General features: G+C 43.6%; 1 pseudogene; it reads left to right on the top strand.

Moving 5' to 3' along the window:
• Positions 1 to 223: 223 nt before the first annotated feature.
• LOC136675467 (polymeric immunoglobulin receptor-like) lies at positions 224 to 18,301 on the top strand (annotated as a pseudogene).
• The last annotated feature ends 4,160 nt before the right edge of the window (positions 18,302 to 22,461 follow it).

Consider the following 22,461-nt stretch of genomic DNA (forward strand, 5'->3'; position numbering starts at 1 on the left):
TGGCAGGTGGATTGACGACTCAAAAGTGTCTGTAGGTGTGAATGTGTGTGTGCGTCTGTGTTGCCTTGTGAAGGATTGGCGCCCCCTCCAGGGTGTATTCCCGTCTTGCGCCCAGTGATTCCAGGTAGGCTCTGGACCCACCGCAACCCTGAATTGAATTAAGCGGTTACAGATAATGAATGAATGAATGTATAATTTTGGTTTACCTGCAGAGTCTGAGAGTATGAAGACATTGAAGAATGTAGTTGCAAAAAGAAGAGGATCTCTCATCATTCCATGTTTTTATGATGAACAATACAAATCAAACCCTAAATACTGGTGTAAGGGGAAATACTGGAGCACCTGTGGAATAGTAGCCCGTACAAACACAAGTGGAAAAACATCAGTCACTGATTATCCGACCCAGAATATGTTTACTGTGGAACTCAACAGTCTCCAAAATTCTGACTCTGGATATTATTGGTGCGCAGTAGAAATCAAAGATGGTCCACATGACGGTGATCATTTGCACCTGACGGTCAGTGCAGGTAAGAGGTCTCTCTGTGTGAAGTAGAACCTGTTCACTGTAACTTAAAGCTTGTTTGATGGAGGATGTGTTTACAGCACTCATTCTCTGCCTCTTTATTCAGATCCTGCTGTGTCTGTGATAAACAGCAGAGTGAGTGGTCAGGAAGGGGGCAGTGTCAGTGTCCAGTGTCTCTACAGAACTGATTATAAGAATAAACAGAAGCAGTGGTGCAGATTTAGAGACTGGCGCTGCTTAACATCCCAGAATTCATCAGTGCAGATCAGTGATGATGAGAGAGGATCGGTCAGTGTGGAGATGAGTGGACTGAAGAAGAGTGATGCTGGCTGGTACTGGTTCAGTGCAGGAGAAGTGGAAGTTACTGTTCACCTCACGGTCACTGAAAGACCTACAAGTAAGATCACATCTATCAGAAACACTGCTCATATCTGCTGACCGTCCTGCTGTAACTGTGCCACTAACATCAGTTTATTTCTCCTTTTCAACAGCAACAGCAGCTGTGACTACAATTTCCTCAACTGAGAAAACCATCATCAGCGAGACCACATCATGTATGATTATAAAGTGTATTTTAATTAATTAAAGTATAAACAATGCCAAATAAATAATAGGCATAATGAAAGTTTGTCTTTCTAGGTTCATTAACTCTGACCAGAAATGCAGAGTCAGTCACAACAAATCAGTAAGTAGTGAAGTTCTGCTTTGTAGAATCTTGAAAATACCACATATTTACACCTCAGTGTTGCATGTTTTGCTCTTTGCTCTCCAAAAATAACATCTGAGACATCTGATAAAATTTTCCCCTACCCTTGAGGGTGAGGGGAAAATGTTCTCCGCTGTGGAGTAGGAGTGGGTACAGGGGCGGTGGACTACTGGTGGAGTGGAATGGTGGGTTCACCTCATGCATCTTGTGGCTCACATTTAGCTCCTTTTTTATGCAGTTGATAAGTTTCACTTTCACAGATCACTATACCACTGTTTCCTTTTGTTTGTTGCAGAATGGCATGCTTTATCTGCAGGTAAAATTGTAACCATGTTTTGGTTTAAATAAAAAGAGGTCACTCGGAGAAGGGTGAGATGTTTTAAATACAAACACATAACAGTGCAACCATGGGCATTTCTAGTGCCTTTTTAGGGGCAATGAAGCACCCCTAACATGAGTCCAAGCACCCCTAAAAATAAGAGGAAAAGGTCTTTTTTGTAGGTTTATCTCTCATAAGCTAAAAAATGTTTTAAAAAGCGTTAAAAACAAACAAACAAAAAACACATAGAACGTACATATGGCTTATACTAAATATTTTAACATGGAAAATACAGCAATGCCCACTCCCCTACCCTTACCCATATGGGTAATCCACTTTCTGATTTAGCGGTAGAATAGCTTATATGAAGAGGCTAAAAAAGAGCTGTCTATATACTGTTGTGAAATTACCTATGTAGGTGTGGTTGTGGTGGTGCAGGGGTGTATCAGTGTGGAGTCTGCTAGGCCCATTGGGTGTTTTACAGTGGCGGATGCTGGTCTTTCAAGGAGGGGAAGCTCAATTTCGGCCTACATCATAAAATGTGTCGGTTTATTTAATTATTATTAATTCAAGAAAATGATCTGTGACCATGTCGTACCAACAACGCGTCTTTTCCACGGACTTGACTAGTGTCCTCTCATTGGCCAGCAGAGCTAGGCCTTGGCCCATGTGAAGTGTGTCCGCCTGTGAGTGCTTTGTGACGATGGAGGGCCTCAGCAGCACCCACTGGTCAGAAACTGCGATAGAAGTCAAAAAGAGTGATAGAAATCAGTCTCCAAACACAAGCAGCTACAAAAAAAACCCACCAGAAATAGAAGCTCGATTTGTCGCTAGTCGTTTTAACAAACAAAATGCCGCTAAGAGGTTTAAGAAAATCTCCGGTTCAACTCAGAACAGAATGAAAATGTAACGCTCCAACGGAGCTTTACACCAAAAGATCGCTGATTCGCTGATCACTGTGAACCTGCGAGAAAGCCGCGTCTTTACCAGTGATAAGACGCTGATTCTGAACAAAAGTTGAGCGCGTTGTAGTGCAAATTTATTCACTGACATGTACACACAACAGTATATATTTGATCACTTTTTTTGACATTTTAGGGGAAGCTGAGCTTCCCTTGCAGTCTTAGAGCAATCGCCTCTGGTGCTTTACCCCTAAGGCTCTGTTCCTGCGTGCAGTTATTTTGTGGAACTTTAATACATACAAGATACTCTTTAACACAACAGCTAACAAATCCATTTATGGATGATACTGATATTATTCCTTTCTTTTCAACTTTGTCAGTAAACATAAATAAAAACGGTTCAGCTTGTCAGTTCTTGATAATACGACCTGTTAAAGCTGTTATTTTCTGTTTATACCAAACTACAAAACTGAATCACTGTATTGAAATGACATTCAAATAACCGGTTTACACCAGAAACTTATGATAATGACAGACACCGACAAGATCACATTTTAATTGTGATGTTTGTAAAATTAATAAAAGCAACTACCACATTTTATCAGCCAGAATTAATATAGCCTATACTAGATAAAGGAATAAAGCATTGCAAACCTTTTCCTATAAATAAAATAACTAATAAAATGAATCTGTATGTAATTCACTGTTTCTCACTCTGTTGTTCTGGCTTTAATAATCCAGAGGTTCCGCCTGTTTTTGTGTAAAGTTCAAATTAAACAAAAACTTGGGCAGATGAACTCGTCAGGTGTGTCCACTTCTTTTCAAAATGTAATTTTTTGGTTATGGATTCAGCGTTTATTGTGACCCTGAACTGGATAAACAGTTAGAGACAGTGAATTAATGGATTATTCAGCTATTTTGGTTAAATATTTTGGCCCCATTTTCACAACATAGTCACAATTTTACTCAGCTCCAACCCCTTGAACACTTGAATCCTTGTGCCCTTTATGCTCACTCTTCAACAATGTCATCAAACATGCAGGTGTACACTTGAAGGAAGGGTTTACGAATTTGGGCAAAAATTGATACAGGGACAAGTGCAGACAACAGAACATTTTTGACAATTTATAAATCACAACCAGATGCATATTTTAGGTCCCAAAAAAAGAAGACATGTATGTTGAAAAGGAGCATATGGTCATCTTAGGTAAAATGGCCTCCTCTGCAGAAACTTCTGAACCTGCTGATCCCTCAAGTGACAATGAGAGTGGGCAAGATAAGTTATTCCCACATACTGTGAAAAGTTGTTTATTGCACCTTCTGTGGTTCAGATACTGATGAAACTGTTCATTAGGCAGCATGTGTGCTCTGAAACACTTCACTTATTGTGTGAGTAATTTATATGCTTCATGGTGGGTCTCCATTTTGTTTAAATTATAACTTAAACAGAGGTCATGTGTCTTCATTCACTGCAGCAATGGAGACTCCAAGCTTATCAGGATTTTACTGGCTGTAGGCCTCGGACTGCTGCTCCTCCTGGTCTGCATTATAACTTTCATGTTGAGAAAAAGATCTAGTAAGTTTTCATCTGACACACACTTATGGACTTTTAATCAATTTAAACGGTTTTTGACAGATGGTGGAGTTATGAAGCTAATGTTGCTAATCTTCAAACATTCTTTGGAAAAAATATAAAGGGTGACTAATAAATAATATATAATCTGTGTAATGTTCTCCATCTCTCTCTAACAGAAGCAAAACAAACAGAGACCACAGAGAGGAGCAGTAACTCTGCAGTTCACAATGAAAGTGCTGTGAGTGATAGGGGCCACATTGCAGTGCAATAGTTAGTATTTTGCCCATTTAGCCTCTTTTTTTGTTGTTGTTGTTGCTAATTTATTGCATGACCGTTTGTGTGTGTGTGTGTGTGTGTGTGTGTGTGTGTATGTGTGTGTACAATAGACCTCTAGAGCTGAAGCTGAGAAATCAGTGACATACAGTACCGTGATTCACAAAAAGAAGGTAAAAATATATCTTTCACATACATCTACATTTAATTGTATTTACTCACTGAAATATTAAGAGAAAATAGTACGATTTCATGTGCATGTGTTAATACACTGATTAACTGTAAGATTAAAATGACATTTTTATATTCATTGGCCATTTTATCATTTCCACTGTGTATATTAAATTAGATTACATTGCCTTTATTAATGCCCAAGGGGTAATTCACAATAATTTGTTGTTCTAGATTTGCAGATTTCAGTCCACCTCTTGCTGTGCATACTTTGTAAGCCTTCTGTTCTCATTTTCAGCACTGAATTGACACTGAAATATTGGTGCTGTTTTAGTGTGTAGTGTGCTGATAGGAGTGGATCAGACACAGCATTTAAAGAACAGGGTGAAAGGGGTAAAATATGCACAACAACAGGTGGACTACAGTGTGTAATTTTAGAACTACAAAGCAGTCTTTTATGGTTTGGGGGGCTAATAAAAATTGGACAATGAAAGTATGTACAAAGTAGATATAAATAAAGTGGCTTGTGGCTTTATAAACAGAACTTATTTACTAAAAAATTAACAGTGATTTATAATATGTAAATTATTTCCACAGACTTCACCTGAAGCAGCTGAGGAATATTTGATCTACAGCAACGTAGACACAGCTACCAATAATAGAACTGTAAGTGAACTGTTAAAAATAACACTGTTGTCTTGAATCACACCTCGGTTTTGACCACCTGAAATAGCGATGACATCATTTTCCAGAAAGCAGTAAGTGTTTATGTGAAGTATCTAGTTTAGGTGATAGTTGCCTGATCAAGCCTTCAGTTTACTTACTGAAAAAGCTGAGATTTCTTTATTTCTTTATTTATTTATTTATTTCAAGTTCAAGAAGTTTATTGTCATTTCAGCAGTATACAGTGTTTACAGTACACAGTGAAACGAAATAGCGTTCCTCCAGGACCAAGGTGCTACATAAGACAATACGTAACATTAAACTGCAACTAGTGCAAAGCTAGTGCAACATAAAACATACAATTTAATGGTGTATGGACACTGCACATATGAAAACTTAGTGAAAACATAGTGAAACATAAAATAAAAGAATTGTTATAGGACGACAGCAACAGAGATTCCACAGAATGGAGTGAAGTTTTCCATGATTCAGTGGGTTTCCAACATTGGTCCATGCATACAAGCAACTGGGAGTTATGGAGGTGGATTCTTCTGATTAACCCATGAGTTCTTTGCAGCAGTAAGAGCACAGAGAAATGTTTCTGTTGCAAACTGATTTTGAGTGAGGAAAAATCTTTCAGAGAGATCTCCTTTATTTCTAAAGCTGTCCCATTTTCCAGCTCTCTCCAACAGCTCAAGATGATGCAGTGATATACAGCTCTGTGCTTTACAAGTAAGAGGTGAGCCATCATTCACCATGATCTCTGTGATGGGTTGATTGACACTTTTTTCAGCCTTCTGCTTATTGTTTCTGTTACGTGTTGATTCCAGGTGTAAACTGCTGCATTTCTGAACAAACAGCTAAACCAGATCAACTGCACAGACGAAACTGCACTGCTGGTCAAGCTAAACAATATATTTAATATAAAAATACTTTTGTGTGATTTCAATGCTTGCAAAAGCAGTTCTCATTGTAGTGGTCAGTGCAGCATAGCAGGCTTACTGACCATTATGGCATTCCCAAATGTATTTTACAGCTTGTATGTCCATTAATGTAAATAAGTCACATTGCTGAAAATTCTGATTCATAACATGTTTTACAAGAGCCCTTAGTCACTTAGTTCAGCTTGTATTCTTCCTCTCACCACAATATGTGCGAATGATGTGCATTGTGTATTCTGCAAAGTCACAACTCAAAATGATTCTGGAGGCAGCACTGCCTTCAACGCAGCAGGATCATAATTGATTAGTGGCCAACAGGCAGAGATGAATGTGACTGATTAAAACTGATTGGGTGGAAATGTTCAAATACCTCCACCTAGACCCTCATGTTTGTCTGCTCTGACTGCTAGAAATGTCTCTGGAATAATACATGTGTATGATGACTTTCTTTTTTGTTACTGTACACTGTACATTTCTGTTTCATAATTAGTTGGAAGTGCTGCAGAAAATCTCAGTATTTTGTTTTACATGAAGAAAGTATAATGTAACTCTGTAATGTAGTTTTGAAGATGTACATTCATGCACACTGAAGTTCTGACTGCTGCTTCTGAAGGAGCTACAGAATTTAATACAATAATGATATGCTGCCTCTGAGGAAGTACTTCTTTAGAAGCTGCCTCATAAACAGCCACATTTCAATGTATAACACCATGCAGCTTCCTCTGAGGCAGCAGTTATAACTCAAATATGCAGAAAAGTACTTCTTCAAAATCTGCCTCACAGGTAGCAGAGCTTTCTGCAGCTTCGTCAGAGGCACTGATTCACATTTTCCTCCATTTAAGCCAAAAAAAAATACTGAATTTTTTGCAGCACTTCTAACAAATTAGGAAACAGAACTAAGTGTGCAGTATATTGCACATTTATTCTTCCAGAGTCTATTATGGCAGACAGAGCAGGCAAACCACAAGGGATTAGGCAGAGCTTTACAGGTTTATGGTGTGGTATTTGAAAATCCCCAACCAATCCGTTTTAATCAATCACATTCGTCCCTCCGTTATTCCTTCTGTGTCCAGCATCTTTTTAAGTGCATTTATTATTTTATTAACACCTGCTTTTAAAATAATTTTAAACGCTAATGTTAAGTTTAATAAATTGAGGTTAATGTAAGTTATGTTTCACAGCCCACATTTAGCTTACATTTAGCAAATCAACTGTAACCATGCATTAAAGTGATGTTCACAATTTAAAAAAAAACAAAAAAAAAAAACACTTTATATAATAATTTGAGGATGTTTCCTCATCATTTGCTGCTCTCTAGTCTGTTTGCATGCCCAAAACCAGTCTAATGTGTTTATGACACCCCGGAGCCTGTAAATGGGTAAAAATAAACAGTGTCTTGGTCTGGTATGCTAGGTTTCCCTCTCTGTTCATGGCAGAAAAAAGGCATCTGCAGGTTTTTAGACAACTAATTGACCTCCAAACCTTGAAAAGCATGACCTAAGATGTGGATATTGCATTATTTCTGCTTCATAGGTGGGTAATTTTGACTTAATTTTGCTGTAGATTGAACTGACTCTAAATTCAGGAGACCGCCAAATGCATGAATGTAAACACAGACCGAAAGTGTTACAAAACTAAACTCGTGTAACAAATGAGTTTCTGTGGTAAATCAAACAATGCCTAAAAACGTACAGACAAGTTACACTTGTCTTTTTTGTCCCCTCAAACATACCGTTGCACCTTATAACACACAAAGCTTTTAAATGTAAACAAAGAAGAGAACGGTGTTTGCCCACAATTAAAGATGTAGCCTTTAAAGTGTGTGATTGTGTAGTAGTGTGTTCTCTGTAGAGTGTGTGTACTTGTTTTTTTCACTTAGTAAAATAAAGCATCTGACATTTGCACACACCTGTAATTAGTCACGTATTATTCCTGAGACATGTATAATTCAAGAGTGCCATACTCAACAACTCACATACTGTAGTTTACATAAATCTCTGCTTTCACATGCTGCAGTCATCTCTCCAGGTGTCAAAGGAAAGTGCAGCTGAATTCAGACCAGCTCAAGGTGTACAGTGGTGGTGCTTCTGAAGATTTCCTCAGGCACATTCACACCAAGAACGTACAGAACACTGTAATATGAAGATTTGTTGTTATCTATCAAATTATAAATGTGCTACCAGCAATTCGCTGTCTTAATATTTCTGTGAGGAAATAAGCAGTTAAGTGAGTGGAGGGGTGTGCTTGCTAGAAAACAGCACATCTTCTCAATGCATTATTTAACACAATGATCAAATGTTCTTGTAAACAGTGTTTCACTCTGTAGTGGGACTGAACCCAGGTCTCTGAGACAACACAAAGAGGCAAAGAATAAGGCCCAAATGCTAAACCCCCAGCAAACAATGACCAACTGAGATTACATAAAAATGCACTACACTTGTTAGCAGCTCTAAATTAGATAAGGAAACAGGAGTGGGCGATGAACTTTAGGTTACTATGTAACCCCGGTTCTCTGATAGCATGAGTGAGGTGTCTCACTATGGGATACGCCCCCTTCGCGTATACCTCAGAAGCTCTATTACACTACGCCAGCCCCTGGGCTGGCTGACAGCTGTGATGCTCATGCGCCGCCCTCAATATATAATACGGAGCACGACATCATAACCTCATTCAAAACAGGTACACCTCTTCCTCGCTTCACACTGCAAGGAGGGTGGTCTGGTGAGACACCTCACTCATGCTATCAGAGAACCGGGGTTACATAGTAACCTAAAGTTCTCTTTCAAGCATTCGTTTCGGTGTCTCACTATGGGATATCCTTACTCCCGTATTGCCAGACAAGCCTGTCCCGAACATACTGTCAACCAGCTATGCCTCAGAAAGGCTGGGACTGTTAAATCCCAGAGCCGGCGCTCAATACCATATGTGCTACACTAGGTGCTGTCACATCCATTTTATAAAACCTGGCGAACGTATGAGGCGAGGACCAGCTCGCTGCTGCGCACACCTCCTGAATCGAGAGACCTCTAAAGATTGCCCAAGAGGTTGCTACACCTCTTGTAGAGTGTGCACGGACGCCCGGTGGAACTGCCAGTCCTTTACTGGAGTATGCCAACGCGATCGCATCTGAAATCCAATGCGATAGTCTTTGTTTTGTAATTGCTTTCCCCGTGTATGGCTTTGCCCACGACACGAAAAGCTGGTCACATTTCCTAAAGTCCTTCGTTTTATCCACATAAATTCGCAGTGCTCGCACAGGACATAACGTATGCAGCTGCTGCTGGCCTGGCGAGGTAAAAGGCGGAGGATAAAATGCCTGAAGTTCCAAAGGGAGACAAGGCTGAATAACCTTGGGAATAAAGGCAGGATTTGGACGTAAACATACTTTAGAGTCCCCCTGCGAAAACTGCATACATGTAGAGCACACAGACAAAGCGTGTATTTCACTTACACGCTTAGCCGATGCCAGGGCTAGCAAAAGTGCTGTCTTGAAAGACAAAAACTTAAAGTCTACCTGGTCTAGTGGCTCAAAAGGTGCGACTGACATAGCCTCCAGCACCAAGGCCAAATCCCAAGATGGAGAGACGGGTTTGGAGACCGGCAAACTACGTCGTGCCCCCTTCATGAAACGGCACACCAAAGGGTGTTGCCCCACAGTTTTCCCTTCGAAGCCCACATGGCATGCTGCAATAGCTGCCAGGTACACTTTAATAGTGGAAAATGATTTGCCTTTGTCAATCAAATCTTGAAGGAAAGCTAGTATAACCCCGACAGAGCACTGAAACGGGGTTTCGAGTTTGTCTGAGCACCATTGCTCAAATATCCGCCACTTGTACCCATAAAGGGACCTGGTAGATGGAGCTCTAGCATTCTGAATGGTTTCAACCACATTCAGCGGCAACCCTGTTATGCTTAAATTAAACCACTCACGGGCCATACCCATAGAGCCAGACGTTCTGGGTGTGGGTGATAAATCTCTCCCCTTGCTTGCGTCAGCAAATCTCTGCGTAGTGGGAGGGGCCATGGGTTCCCCTGAAGCATCTGTATGATCTCCGCCAGCCAGTGCTTGCCCGGCCAGTGCGGAGCTATCAAGATAACAGACAGGCACCTCTCCCTGACTCTGGCTAGAGTCGGGGAGATTAGTGCTATAGGTGGAAACGCATAAAGCAGTGTTTGTGGCCACTCGTGTGCAAAGGCATCGACCCCGAGCGGGGCACTCTGGTCGTGCAGCGAGTAGAACAGAGGGCACTGTGCATTCTCTTTCGACGCGAAAAGATCCACTGCTGCCCTGCCGTAGCGCTCCCAAATCTGTTGGACAACTGCACTGTTGAGTGCCCATTCCCCATAAAGAGGATTGCCTCTCGACAACAGATCTGCTCCCCTGTTGAGCATCCCTTGAACATGTGTTGCTCTCAGGGATAGAAAGTGAACGCTGCTCCATAAAATCAGTCTGCGTGCCAGCGTGTGTAACGGTCGGGACCGCAGACCTCCTTGTCGATTGATGTAAGCCACTACTGCCGTGTTGTCTGTCCTCACGAGAACGTGGCACCCCTCTAAAAAAGGGAGGAAATGTCTCACCGTCAGATGAACCGCCAGCATCTCCAAGCAGTTTATGTGGAGGGACTGCTGACTGCTGTTCCACCTGCCGTTCACTATTCTGCCCTCGTGAGTGCCCCCCCAACCGGACAGTGACGCATCTGTAGTCACTACACGTCTGGCATAAACTATGCCCATAGGAACCCCCTGTGTGAGAAAACCCATGCGCTTCCACTGACACAGGGCTATCAACGCTGCCCGAGTGACTTCTACTCTCCGGCGCATATGATACAGCGGGTTCAGCCCTAGCGAAGCCACCCAGCGTTGAAACCCCCTCATGAATAGACGTCCCAACGGGATAACGTCTAAAGCTGAGGCCATCATGCCCAGTAGTCTGAGACACACACGGAATGGGATCATACTGTCCCTCCGAAATGTATCCAAGCATGTTTTGAGCTTTACAACTCTCTCCGTAGACAGGCTTGCCCTGAAAGACACTGAGTCCAGTGACAGGCCCAGGTATGATATGCGCTGGGTCGGCGTCAATACGCTCTTTTCCCTGTTTATCTGAAACCCTAGTTGTACAAGGTGCTCTATGAGCTGCATTGTGTGTGTTCTTGCCTCTTTCTCGGACTGTGCTGCGATAAGCCAGTCGTCTATATAAGTAGCGAGACGGATGCCATGCTCTCTTAGAGGGGCAATCGCTGCCTCCGTACATTTCACGAATACTCGTGGACTGAGGGAGAGACTGAATGGGAGAACCATGTACTCGTAGGCTACCCCCGCAAAAGCAAACCTGAGGTATTTCCTGTGCGGCGGGTATATGCTGATATGGAAATAAGCGTCCTTCAGGTCGATGGAAGTGAACCAATCTCCTGGGCGTACAAACTTCAGCAGAGCTGGATGAGTGAGCATCCTGAACTTGTACTGTCTTAAGTATCTGTTCAGAGCACGTAAATCCAAAATCGGGCGCAGGGTTTGGGACCCCTTCTTCGGCACTAGGAAGTACCGAGAATAGAACCCTGTCCGACTTTGTTCGGGTGGGACCACCCTTATAGCTCCTTTCCCCAGTAGTGAGGAGATTTCCTCCTGGAGGATGTGAGCTGATTCCCCAGTTGCCCTGGAGTGAACAATGCTTTTGAACTTTGGGGGCTGGTTGCAAAATTGCAGTCTGTACCCATGTCGTATTGTTCTTAGTACCCACTGAGATGAAACGCATGCAGTCCAACTGTCTAGCCGTAAGACACTCGCGCCCTCCAGTGGTCGCAGAGTGCGTCTGCACGTGCTTTGTACTGCGCATGCGCGAGCCGGTCGCGCTGTAACAGCGTTTAAGTGGCTCATTGCCTTTGAAGGCATGGAAACCTTCCAAGGCTTTTGTTTTAGGTTGTTTATGTTTTGCAACATTTTTTGCATTGCATTGCCTCTTAACACACTCAACTTTATTTTGTTTTGCAATGTTTTGTGTTTTATTTTGTTTTGCAACATGTGAAATACAGGAAACACAGAGACACCTTGCTTTATTGAACACAGCTCTGGAATGAGTGGTTGTGTGTTGAGTGAATGGGCTGGTAGCCAAATGGAACATAAGGGGGGGGTTAACCCATGCTCCACCTGAACATAGTGGGGCCTGGGGGTAAGAGCCGAAGAACGGGGGGGTGGCGGCTCTCCCCTGAAGCAAAGGACTCCTAGGCAGACTTCTTTTTCCTCCTTACCACCTGTGAGGATGGAGGGAGAGGCTGTACTGCCTGTGGCTGTCCCTGGGTCTTTTTGGGCCAGACAGTCTTACTTTCAGCGCCCCCACTTTGACTTGGCGGGCCAGGCTGTGGCTTAGGCCGTCTGGGGATGCGGAAGCTGGTGGCCGGGCGAGCAGAAGCCTGCATGAAAGAGGGCCGAGGTTGTGCTGAGGGGCCCTGCTGTGGCTTCCTGGGCAAGCACAGCTGAAGGGCTTCATCATCTCTCTTCTTTTCCTCACACCGCTTCTGCATTAATGTGAGAGCGGAGCCAAAGATGCCCTCTGGCACCACTGGTGCATCCAGGATGGCCTCTTTCTCCCTGTCAGAGAGGTTTGCCAGGTTAAGCCACCTGCCTCTTTCTTGGACCACCATGGTGGCCATGGCTTTCCCCGCTGATTGCACCGCACATCTCTGGAGACGGAGGGAGAGGTCAGTGACCACACAAATCTCTTCCCACTGAGACAGACCTGGCGTGGCTGACGTCTCGTCCTGAAGTTCAGCTTGGTAGGCTGTCAGCATGGAGATGGCATTCAGGGCTCTCACGGAAAGCGCCACTGCTTTATAAGCCCGTTCAGTCATGTTAGACTGAAAGCGGTCAGCTTTGGAGGGCAACGTAGGGTTGCTGGTTGCTGAGCGGCTGGGGTGCAGGTGCGCTGCCACTAGGGGCTCCATTGGAGGCATACGCAGAAGGCCTTCCTTCTCCATACCTTCCATGTCGAGGGCAGATCCCCCCTGAATAGGAGTTTTGCCAGTAAATGGCTTCTCCTTCCAGAAAGTAGCCAACTCCTCCACCAGTTCAGGAAATACGGGGAGTAGCTGTCTTGCAGCCCGTTTTGCCCGCGGCAGTCTCTTCCCTTCGTAGCGTGACTTTGCAGTCTCCGCGCTTACGGTCGGCCACGGGATGTCCAGCTTGTCAGCTGCGCGCTTAAGCACATCCTGCAGGTCCACACCTAGAAGGGGCGACGGTGGCGTCCCATCTGGGTCATTAGTGGCCTGCATGGCACCGGGATATTTTGCCATCTGGGCGGGGTTGAGAAACGGAGAGTCCTCGAATTCAATGTCCTCATCCGAGACGAGAAATTCGGAACCGCCATCCTCATAGTCCTCCTCTGCCTCTTCCTCGTCCTCCTCTGCGTCTAGCAGGGTGGGCAGGGGGTCGAGGGAATCGAGTTGGTCACCCCAGCTAAGAGCCACGGGGGTGGACGATTCAACGGGCATGGTGGCCTGCTGTAAAGTCGGCGTAATGGTAGCGCCGGACACAAGGGGGTCCTCGCCTGAAAAACTGGCTTGGCGTGCCAGCCTACGGCGGAGGCTTTTAACGGTAAACCGCGCGCAGTGCTCGCACGAGCCCGGGTCATTCAACGCTGCCTGGGCATGTCTCAGCCCGAGACAAACGGAGCAGACCTGGTGAGTGTCTCTGCTAGATATTTTATTCCCGCAGGGACACGTCCGCGCTGGTTCTCCGTCCCCAATAGGCACCGCCTGCATTGCTGCAGCCATTTAGCTGGTGTGCTAAATTGTGCTTAGACTGTGCTGTTGGAAACAATTGGCGTGGTGACCAAATAGTACCGCAAGCACGGGAGCTAACGACTAGCCGAGAGTCGCAACTAACGTGGTGGTTAGTTAGCAGGGGCCGTTAGCTATGTAGCCGTTGTTTGGAGACAAACCGACTAGAATAATCCGAGCTATGGTGAAGACACGAATCAATAATTTTTCTCTTCCTTAACGACACTAAGCGCCCGTCGACGGAGGTATTAACTCCGTCTGCGGACAGTGAAGCTTAGGTGTCGCGAGGGGAGAGAGAATGAAGGCTTCTGGAGTGAAGCGAGAAGAAGGTTTTGAATGAGGTTATGATGTCGTGCTCCGTATTATATATTGAGGGCGGCGCATGAGCATCACAGCTGTCAGCCAGCCCAGGGGCTGGCGTAGTGTAATAGAGCTTCTGAGGTATACGCGAAGGGGGCGTATCCCATAGTGAGACACCGAAACGAATGCTTGAAAGAGAACCTAATTATTAGCGAGTAGACTTTTGCCTCCCTCTAGTGGCCAAATACAGCACAGCAGTCAGCACAGCTCCTGAGTGGCGTTTTTTATTTCAGTTTTACAGTGCATAGAAAAAAACGGATAAAATGTTTGAAATATATATCAATTTCATATTATCATTATATTTATATATATATATATATTGCCAAAACCTCAAACAGTACTCACAGAAGTAGCAGTAGTAGTAGTAGTGATTAGCACTTTTGTAAAGATAAAAACATTCATTCATTGTCTGTAACCAGGGTCGCGTTGGTTCTGGAGCATGCCCAGAATCATTGAGGCAAAGCAGGAACACACCCTGGAAGGAGCCAGTCCTTTGCAGGGTGAAAGACACTCACACATTCACTCATTTTTTTGGACAGTGGGAGGGGAGCACCCAGAGGAAACCCACATGGACACAGGGAGAACACACCAAACTCCTCACAGACAGTCACCCGGAGCAGGACTTGAACCCACAACCAGCAGGTCGCTGGAGCTGTGTGACTGTGATTACCTGCTGCGCCACTGTGCCACCCTTCAACTCCACTTGATTTAATAAAAAAAATAATTGCAACAGTTCCAACTCATCAACAGGGGGAAGTAGATTACTCACCAAAAGGGGGTAGATTTTATATACACATATAAGTATAAATAAAAGATTCAGCCTGTTTTTCTAGAGTCAGAGAACCCTGTGGTTGTTCTTACCTCCTCTCGTCCTTCCCCTTTTTTCCTACTGTTCCTCTCCTTTACCAGAAAACTGGACTAATCGAGGAAACAAGCAGGGCCCAGTCCTAAATGGAGGCAGATGTCTACACTTTGATGACACTTCAGCAACATGAAGACCTATAGGGTAAAGGAAAAAAAATAGGTTGATCTCCCTTTCTGGGCGTGAACACAGTGAGGTCACTCTGAAAACTGTTTTTAAGGACACAACCTGTTCCACAAAACACGATTAACCTTCTGATTATTCCTGATCCCAGTAAGTGAAGGATTTGAGAAAAACTGAAATAACAGCAATGTTTTACAAACTCTGATATTAAAAACTCTCACAATTATTCATTTCTGAATTTTACAATAAAATATCTAGATCAGAAACTATGTTAACAATTTAAACCAGTTGAAATAAACCTGTATTTTATTTGGTATTGTATTTTATTAATATTATTATTATATATTTTTAAAATTCACATTATAATTTAATAATTTGATTAATTCACTAAAATATCACAGAATCATCAAATAATCATCCATATTTTTTTAACCAATCAATTCAGAGCAGGGAGAGGGTCAAAAACAGGAAGAACACCTCAGTCAAATGTAATTCACTCAGAGGCAGGAAGAGTATTTGCCTCTGGAGCCTCTTACAGAAAGATGCACTTCTACTCCCTCATGAGTTCTTTAATTCTCTCTGTGTTCTTCCTCTACATCTCAGGTAAGATCAATGCTGCATCATTCCTGTGCACTGGAGGTGTGTTCTTCACTCTCTCACTGCTTTAAATACACTTTGATTAACTCACCTGCTCCAGGGTGCAGAGTGGATACTGAATAATAACATTTAGGACGAGGGTGAAATGTGTTTGCTCAGTTATGACCAGTTTATTCCTCTGATATAGTTCTGAAGCAGTTCCTGAGTCGGAGTAACACTGTTGTACCATTTGACTTCTTCTCTGTAGAGTCTGAGAGTGTGAAGACACTGAGGAATGTAGCTGTAAAAAGTGGAGGATCTCTCACCATTCCATGTTTTTATGATGAACAATACAAATCAAACCCTAAATACTGGTGTAAGGGGTATTACTGAAGCTCCTGTGAAATAGTAGCCCGTACAAACACAAGAGGAAGAACATCAGTCACTGATTATCCGACCCAGAATATGTTTACTCTGGAACTCAACAGTCTCCAAGACTCTGACTCTGGAGATTATTGGTGCACTGTGGAAATCAAAGGCGGTTCAGATGACAGTCATTATTTGTACCTGACGGTCAGTGCAGGTAAGAAGTCTCTCTGTGTGAAGTAGAACCTGTTCACTGTAACTTAAAGCTTGTTTGATGGAGGACGTGTTTACAGCACTCATTCTCTGCCTCTTTATTCAGATCCTGCTGTGTCTGTGATAAACAGCAGAGTGAGTGGTCAGGAAGGGGGCAGTGTCAGTGTCCAGTGTCTCTACAGAACTGATTCTAAGAATAAACAGAAGCAGTGGTGCAGATTTAGAGACTGGAGCTGCTTAACATCCCAGAATTCAGCAGTGCAGATCAGTGATGATGGGAGAGGAGCGGTCAGTGTGGAGATGAGTGGACTGAAGAAGAGTGATGCTGGCTGGTACTGGTTCAGTGCAGGAGAAGTGGGAGTTACTGTTCATCTCACTGTCACTGAAAGACCTACAAGTAAGTGCACATATATCAGAAACACTGCCCATATCTGCTCACCGTCCTGCTGTAACTGTGCCACTAACATCAGTTTATTTCTCCTTTTCAACAGCAACAGCATCTGTGACTGCAACTTCCTCAACTGAGAAAACCAGCATCAGTGAGGCCACAGTTATAACTACAAATCACACTGGAATAGATCAAATTTAAATGAATTTTGAGACAATGTTTGTTTGTCTTTCTAGGTTCCTCACCTTTGACCAGAAATGCAAATTTAACCACAACATATCAGTAAGTAGTGAAGTTCCTCTTTGTGGATGTCTTGACAAACCACTACACATTCACACCTCACTGTAGCAGGCTTTTACTCATTTTTAAAAACAGCTGCCCCATCTCCAAAATAACATCTGTGAATGTACAAGGTCCAAGAGAGTGTGAGATTAAAGCACAACAAGTATGCAAAATGCAGATTTTCTTGTCTGACTGTGTAAGCTCTAACAGCCTTTGGTCAAAGAGTCATTACAGGAGGAACCGGGCCCCTCGAAAGCTTTAAATTTAGTAGAACATTTTATTATTCAAATAAAGTACAGTATGTAGGTTTATGTGCAGGAGTGTGCTATAATTATTACAATGTTTCCTCTGTAAAGCTGTGTGTGCACTATTGAAAACTCAAAATTAGCTTTGAGCAGGGGTGTCAGACTCAGTGTGGATAGCGCACCACATTACACTGTTCAATGACTGGAGGGTCAGGCCAAAAAAGCTTAGTATTAATCAATAAAACATCAGCAACTCCTCTTGAATGTTTCAGTTTATCTACAGGATGCATGCTGAATTCACAATTTGAACATAAATAAATGGATAAAAATGTACAACTCATTATAACAAATATGTTTTTTATCTTATTTACCCTCACATACATAAAAAAACAACCCCCAATAATGAGGGGGGCTGTGGCTCCTTTGGCTGCAGCACTAAATAATGGACAACTACCTCTGGATGGCTTAATAAATGCGAACATTGAGAAGCGCGTTCTTGTGCCGTGGTGTCTTTGAGCCTCACTCTGGCTGAGGGAGTGCTATAGAGCTTCATCTTAACAGTTTTATCTCATAAGTACAGAATAAAATGGAAAATGTCTTCCAGTATCGGCTTGAAACGGAACATAGGGTTTAGTGTCCAAATGCAGGGCGGTTGGCAATCCAAATCAAACCCCCTCGTGCTCCAGTTCTGAATTCGACTCGCGGGAATGTATTTGGGCCGAACAATCAGAAAGGAGAGTGTTCCCGCTCACGTGCACTCGAGGAATTAGTTCCGGACCGTATGTTTGACACCACTGGTTTGCGTATTCTTAGATTTTTACTGGATTCTGGATATTTTTTGGACAGTCTATTAAGTCTTTTTTGTCAACGGATAAAACATTCGATTTTTGTTCGGTCTTTAAACACAGTTACCACTTTTTCTTTTTGCTTCTTGCAGAACAACAGCTTTCTCTGCAGTAAAATCAGCCTCCTCTGCAGGAACAACTCCTGGACAGGTTTACCACACCAATGACAAGGAGATTTGGCCAAACAAGTAATTGTGAATATAGTGAAGAGTTTACTGATTCTGTATGTCAGAGACTGATTAAACTGTGTGTATGGCAGCGAGTGCTTGGAAATGCTTTAGTTAAAAATACATTATTGTGTTTTCATATTATAGGCTTCAGGATGGTTCTCACTTTTGTTTAATGAATAACTTACACAGGTCATGTGTCTTCATTCACCGCAGCAATGGAAAATCCAAGCTTATCTTTATTTTACTGGCTGTAGGCCTCGGACTGCTGCTCCTCCTCTGCATTATAACCTTTAAGTTGAAAAAATTGTTCAGTAAGTCACTCTTTTACAGCCTTGTCCATCAAAACTACACTGTTTACCTCAGATGCTGTCAATCAGTGAAGAGTAAAATGTTCTTTTGGACCGTTCTCAAAGTAATTAAAATTTAGAAAATCTCCAAAAGGTCCAAAATACACCCTCCCTCTTCGGGGAGACGTGTTCGTTCCGAAAGAGTCGCAGAAACCAGTCGAGTGAAGTTCAAAGCAAATCAAAGTATTTATTTAACAATACTGGATCCAGGAGAACTAATACATGAAAAACAGTCTAATACCCCTTCCACGTAAAGCTCTGAACTCTCCAAGATCTGACTCCACAGTTATACCCCATATGACGTGTCCCCTGCTGGTGAGGCGTTTCTGGCTGATTAGCGTATATTAATATGCATAATTTCACATGTTAGTACATGTTAGTGCAAGTTTCAAATGCACCCCGTCAACCTGCAAAGAAAGAAGAAGGAAAAAAAAATTAAGAGTCCAAGCAACCTGTAAAGAAGAAGAGTCCACGACAACCTGTAAAGAAAATAATAATCTGTTCTTGATCTTCAAGAGCTTCAGACAGCTCTCCGGTGACACCTGCCGTTCGCAGAGTGTCCAGCTGGCACTTGTTACTAATTAGATGCTTGCTTCTGCGTCTGGTGCTCCTCTGGTGGCAGTGCTGGCTTGCACTGAGACAGGTGGTACCATGAGCTGCCTTTACCCTTGAGTTGTACTGCGTGGCTGGTTCTCTCTGTCACCCGGAATGGGTCTGTCCAGCGAGGTTCTGACCACTTTCGCTTAATGGCTCTCAGATACACCCATGGAGCCACGGCCACCTCGGGAAGTATCTCATGCTCCTCGTCTCCTCCTCTGTTTCTCCGTACCTGCACAGATAGTTCCTCACACACTGATTTTAGTTTCAAAAACAGTTGACGATACTCATCTGTGTTCGTCCCAGGCGAGCCCGCATCAGGACTCAGTCTTGTTTTTGGGCCTGGGAATGCTACGCCTCTGACCAGTTCAAATGGGGAGAAGCCTGTGCTTCTATTAATAGAACTCCGAATACTGATCAGGGCAATTGGTAGGGCATCTAGCCAATTCATGCCCGTGGTCAGTGTAATCTTAGCTAATTTGGATTTCAAATTTTGATTCATCCTCTCCACCTGACCTTGTGAGGCAGGATGACCCACTGCAGTGTTTTGCTCATGAAATGACTCCCGTTATCTGAAAACATTTTCCTAGGAGACCCATGGTTCGGAATCCAACAATTAATCAAACTTACAGACTGATTTTGCATCTTCCCTCAGAGTGGGGACGGCCTCTACCCACCCCGAGAATCGATCTACAATGACCAGGAGATATCTATATCTCCTAATGGGGTCAATCATATCTGTGTAATCCATTTGAATCTCGTGTCCATGAGAATCTGGCAATGGAAACCTTTCTGGAGCTAGTTTAAATGCTTTTGCTACGTTCTGTGTGTTACAAATCTGACATTTAGTGATGTAATTAACCACTAATGCTGACATGTATCTGTCTTGTGTTTGACTGGTTTCCCTGTGCTTGTGACATATCCAGCCTGCTTCCAGTGTGGAATGTCTACATGCGCAGCTGTTACTACGTACGCTGAATCACTATAAATAGTGACGTCCCTTCCTTCTGCCACTTCTAGTACTGAAATTATTGCTAGTAGTTCTGCCTTCTGTGCTGATGGATTTTGTTTCACCTCCTCTGCTATGACTGTCTGAAACTCATGTGTTTCCCCCTTTGCTTCCTGAACTACTGCGTATCCTGCTCTGACTTCACCTGTATCTGCCCTGTACCCACACCCATCTGTCCATAAATTCCATGACCCTGGAATGGGTGTGGCTTGTAAGTCTGGTCTTACTTTTCCTGGTCTTACTTCTACCTGTTCCTCACACTCATGTGGTGGACCTTCCAGCATCCCATCTGCCATGTTGACTCCTTCGTGTGTGTAGGTGATGTTGGGTGCAGTCAATGCTTTGTGAATGTGTCTCTGTCGCAATGGAGTGAGTGTGAACATCTGTGAGTTTATGTACGCTACTTCTCCATGTGTGGTTAGAATGCGCAATGGGTATCCTGCTACCAGATGTGCTGTTTTCTGGACTAATTTGGTCAGTCCTGCTACATGTCTTGTGCACTGTGGTTTTCTCCTTTCTATAAGGTCCAATGGGACACTTAAGTACATTAGTACTGCTCTACCTTCCCCCTTTTTCTGAAACAGTACACCATTTATCACAGTGTCTGTTTCAGAAACATCCATGTAAAAAGGTAGTGAATAGTCAGGTCTGGCTAAGTCAACTGCAGCGGATAAGGCTTGTTTAACATCTATAAACACCTGTTCTGACTCCACTGTCCAAGTGAGCTTACCAGACAAATTTCTCATCCCTAGAGATTTCACCATGTCTCTAAGAGGTTGTGTACGTCCGACAAAGTCAGGAATGTATTGTCTGCTGTAGCCAGTCAGTCCTAAAAATGCTAACATGTCTTTCACCGTTTCTGGTCTTGTGTGTGACAGTATAGCGGACTGGTGTGTAGCGGACATGCCCGTGGAACCCTGTGTTACTACTCTCCCTAAGAAAGTAACCCTAGATCTGCAGCACTGTAATTTCTGTTTGGATACTTTATACCCCGCGTCTGCTAAGCATTGAAGAACCGCCTTGGTTGCTTCAAGGCAGATTTCCGGCCAAAGCAAGATCATCAACATATTGTATCAATAAGGATCCTTCTGGCAGTTGGCATGAGTCCAGACTCCGCCTCAGGGCCTGATTAAACAATCCTGGAGACAGAGCAAAACCTTGAGGTAATCTAGTGTATCTGTATTGTATGCCTTTGTGTGTGAATGCACATATATCTCTGCAGTGTTCTGCCAGCGGAATACAGAAAAATGTGTTAGCCAAGTAAATGCAAGTGAACCATTTCATGTCTGGACCTAGTTCCGACAGAGCGGTGTACGGGTTAGGAACCGGAACAGTGGCAGTAGCTAAGGCTGCATTCACGGCTCTTAAATCATGGGCCATCCGATATTGGCCAGGCTCCTTTTTCGGAACCGGCAGAATCGGTGTGTTCCATTCTGATTGACACGGTTCCAGGACTCCGGCCTCCACCAAAGCCTGGACCGTTTTATCCAAGGATTCAACAGCATCTGGCTTGTGTTTATATTGGGGAATCCAAATTGGTTGTGTAGTATTCATACAAAAAGAGACAGGTGTCTGATTAGTGTATCCTACATCATCTGGGCCTGTGGACCACAATGTGTCTGGTAGTGATGTCAATAATGCCTCCGTCTGTGGATGTTCAGAGTCCTCACAACCATGGTGTCTAGGCAGCAATTGATGGTGCAATGTGACTTGGATGGGTGAGTTATCAGTGATGTGATATGTCTGTGTTGACTGTGAAAACATGACACCAGGCAGCTGGGTCCGGACCCAATCCGTGGCCTCATTTGCTCTTTTTACCATAGGGCCCAACTGCTTGGCCTCGTGCCTCGGATGGAGAGCTAGTGAAATGTGTGGTGCCGCCGTGTCAGACAGTTTGTACCAATTACGTTGTTGTGGTGTTAGTGAGACAGGAGATGCCACCCCTTCAGGACCCACATAAATCCCTGTGGTGTCAACCGACCACAGTGTGCCCTCTAATTCTGTTTGAAAAGCTTCATAGTAAGTTAAATCTCCCCCTACATCATAGAACAGGGTGACATGGAATGGGTCGGGCGGAGGGACGTAGGGTGCCATGGCTGTAATCCAAGGCGACCACTGTTGGAACAAGTCAATGAGTCGTGGTGACGGGTCCGTCTGTCCAGTCACTAAACCCCAGTAAATGTCTACCGACTCATCCTGTTGAGGTCTCATCAGGTACATACCATCAGT

This window comes from Hoplias malabaricus, chromosome X1, assembly GCF_029633855.1.
Source record: "Hoplias malabaricus isolate fHopMal1 chromosome X1, fHopMal1.hap1, whole genome shotgun sequence".
NCBI classification, from domain to species: domain Eukaryota; kingdom Metazoa; phylum Chordata; class Actinopteri; order Characiformes; family Erythrinidae; genus Hoplias; species Hoplias malabaricus.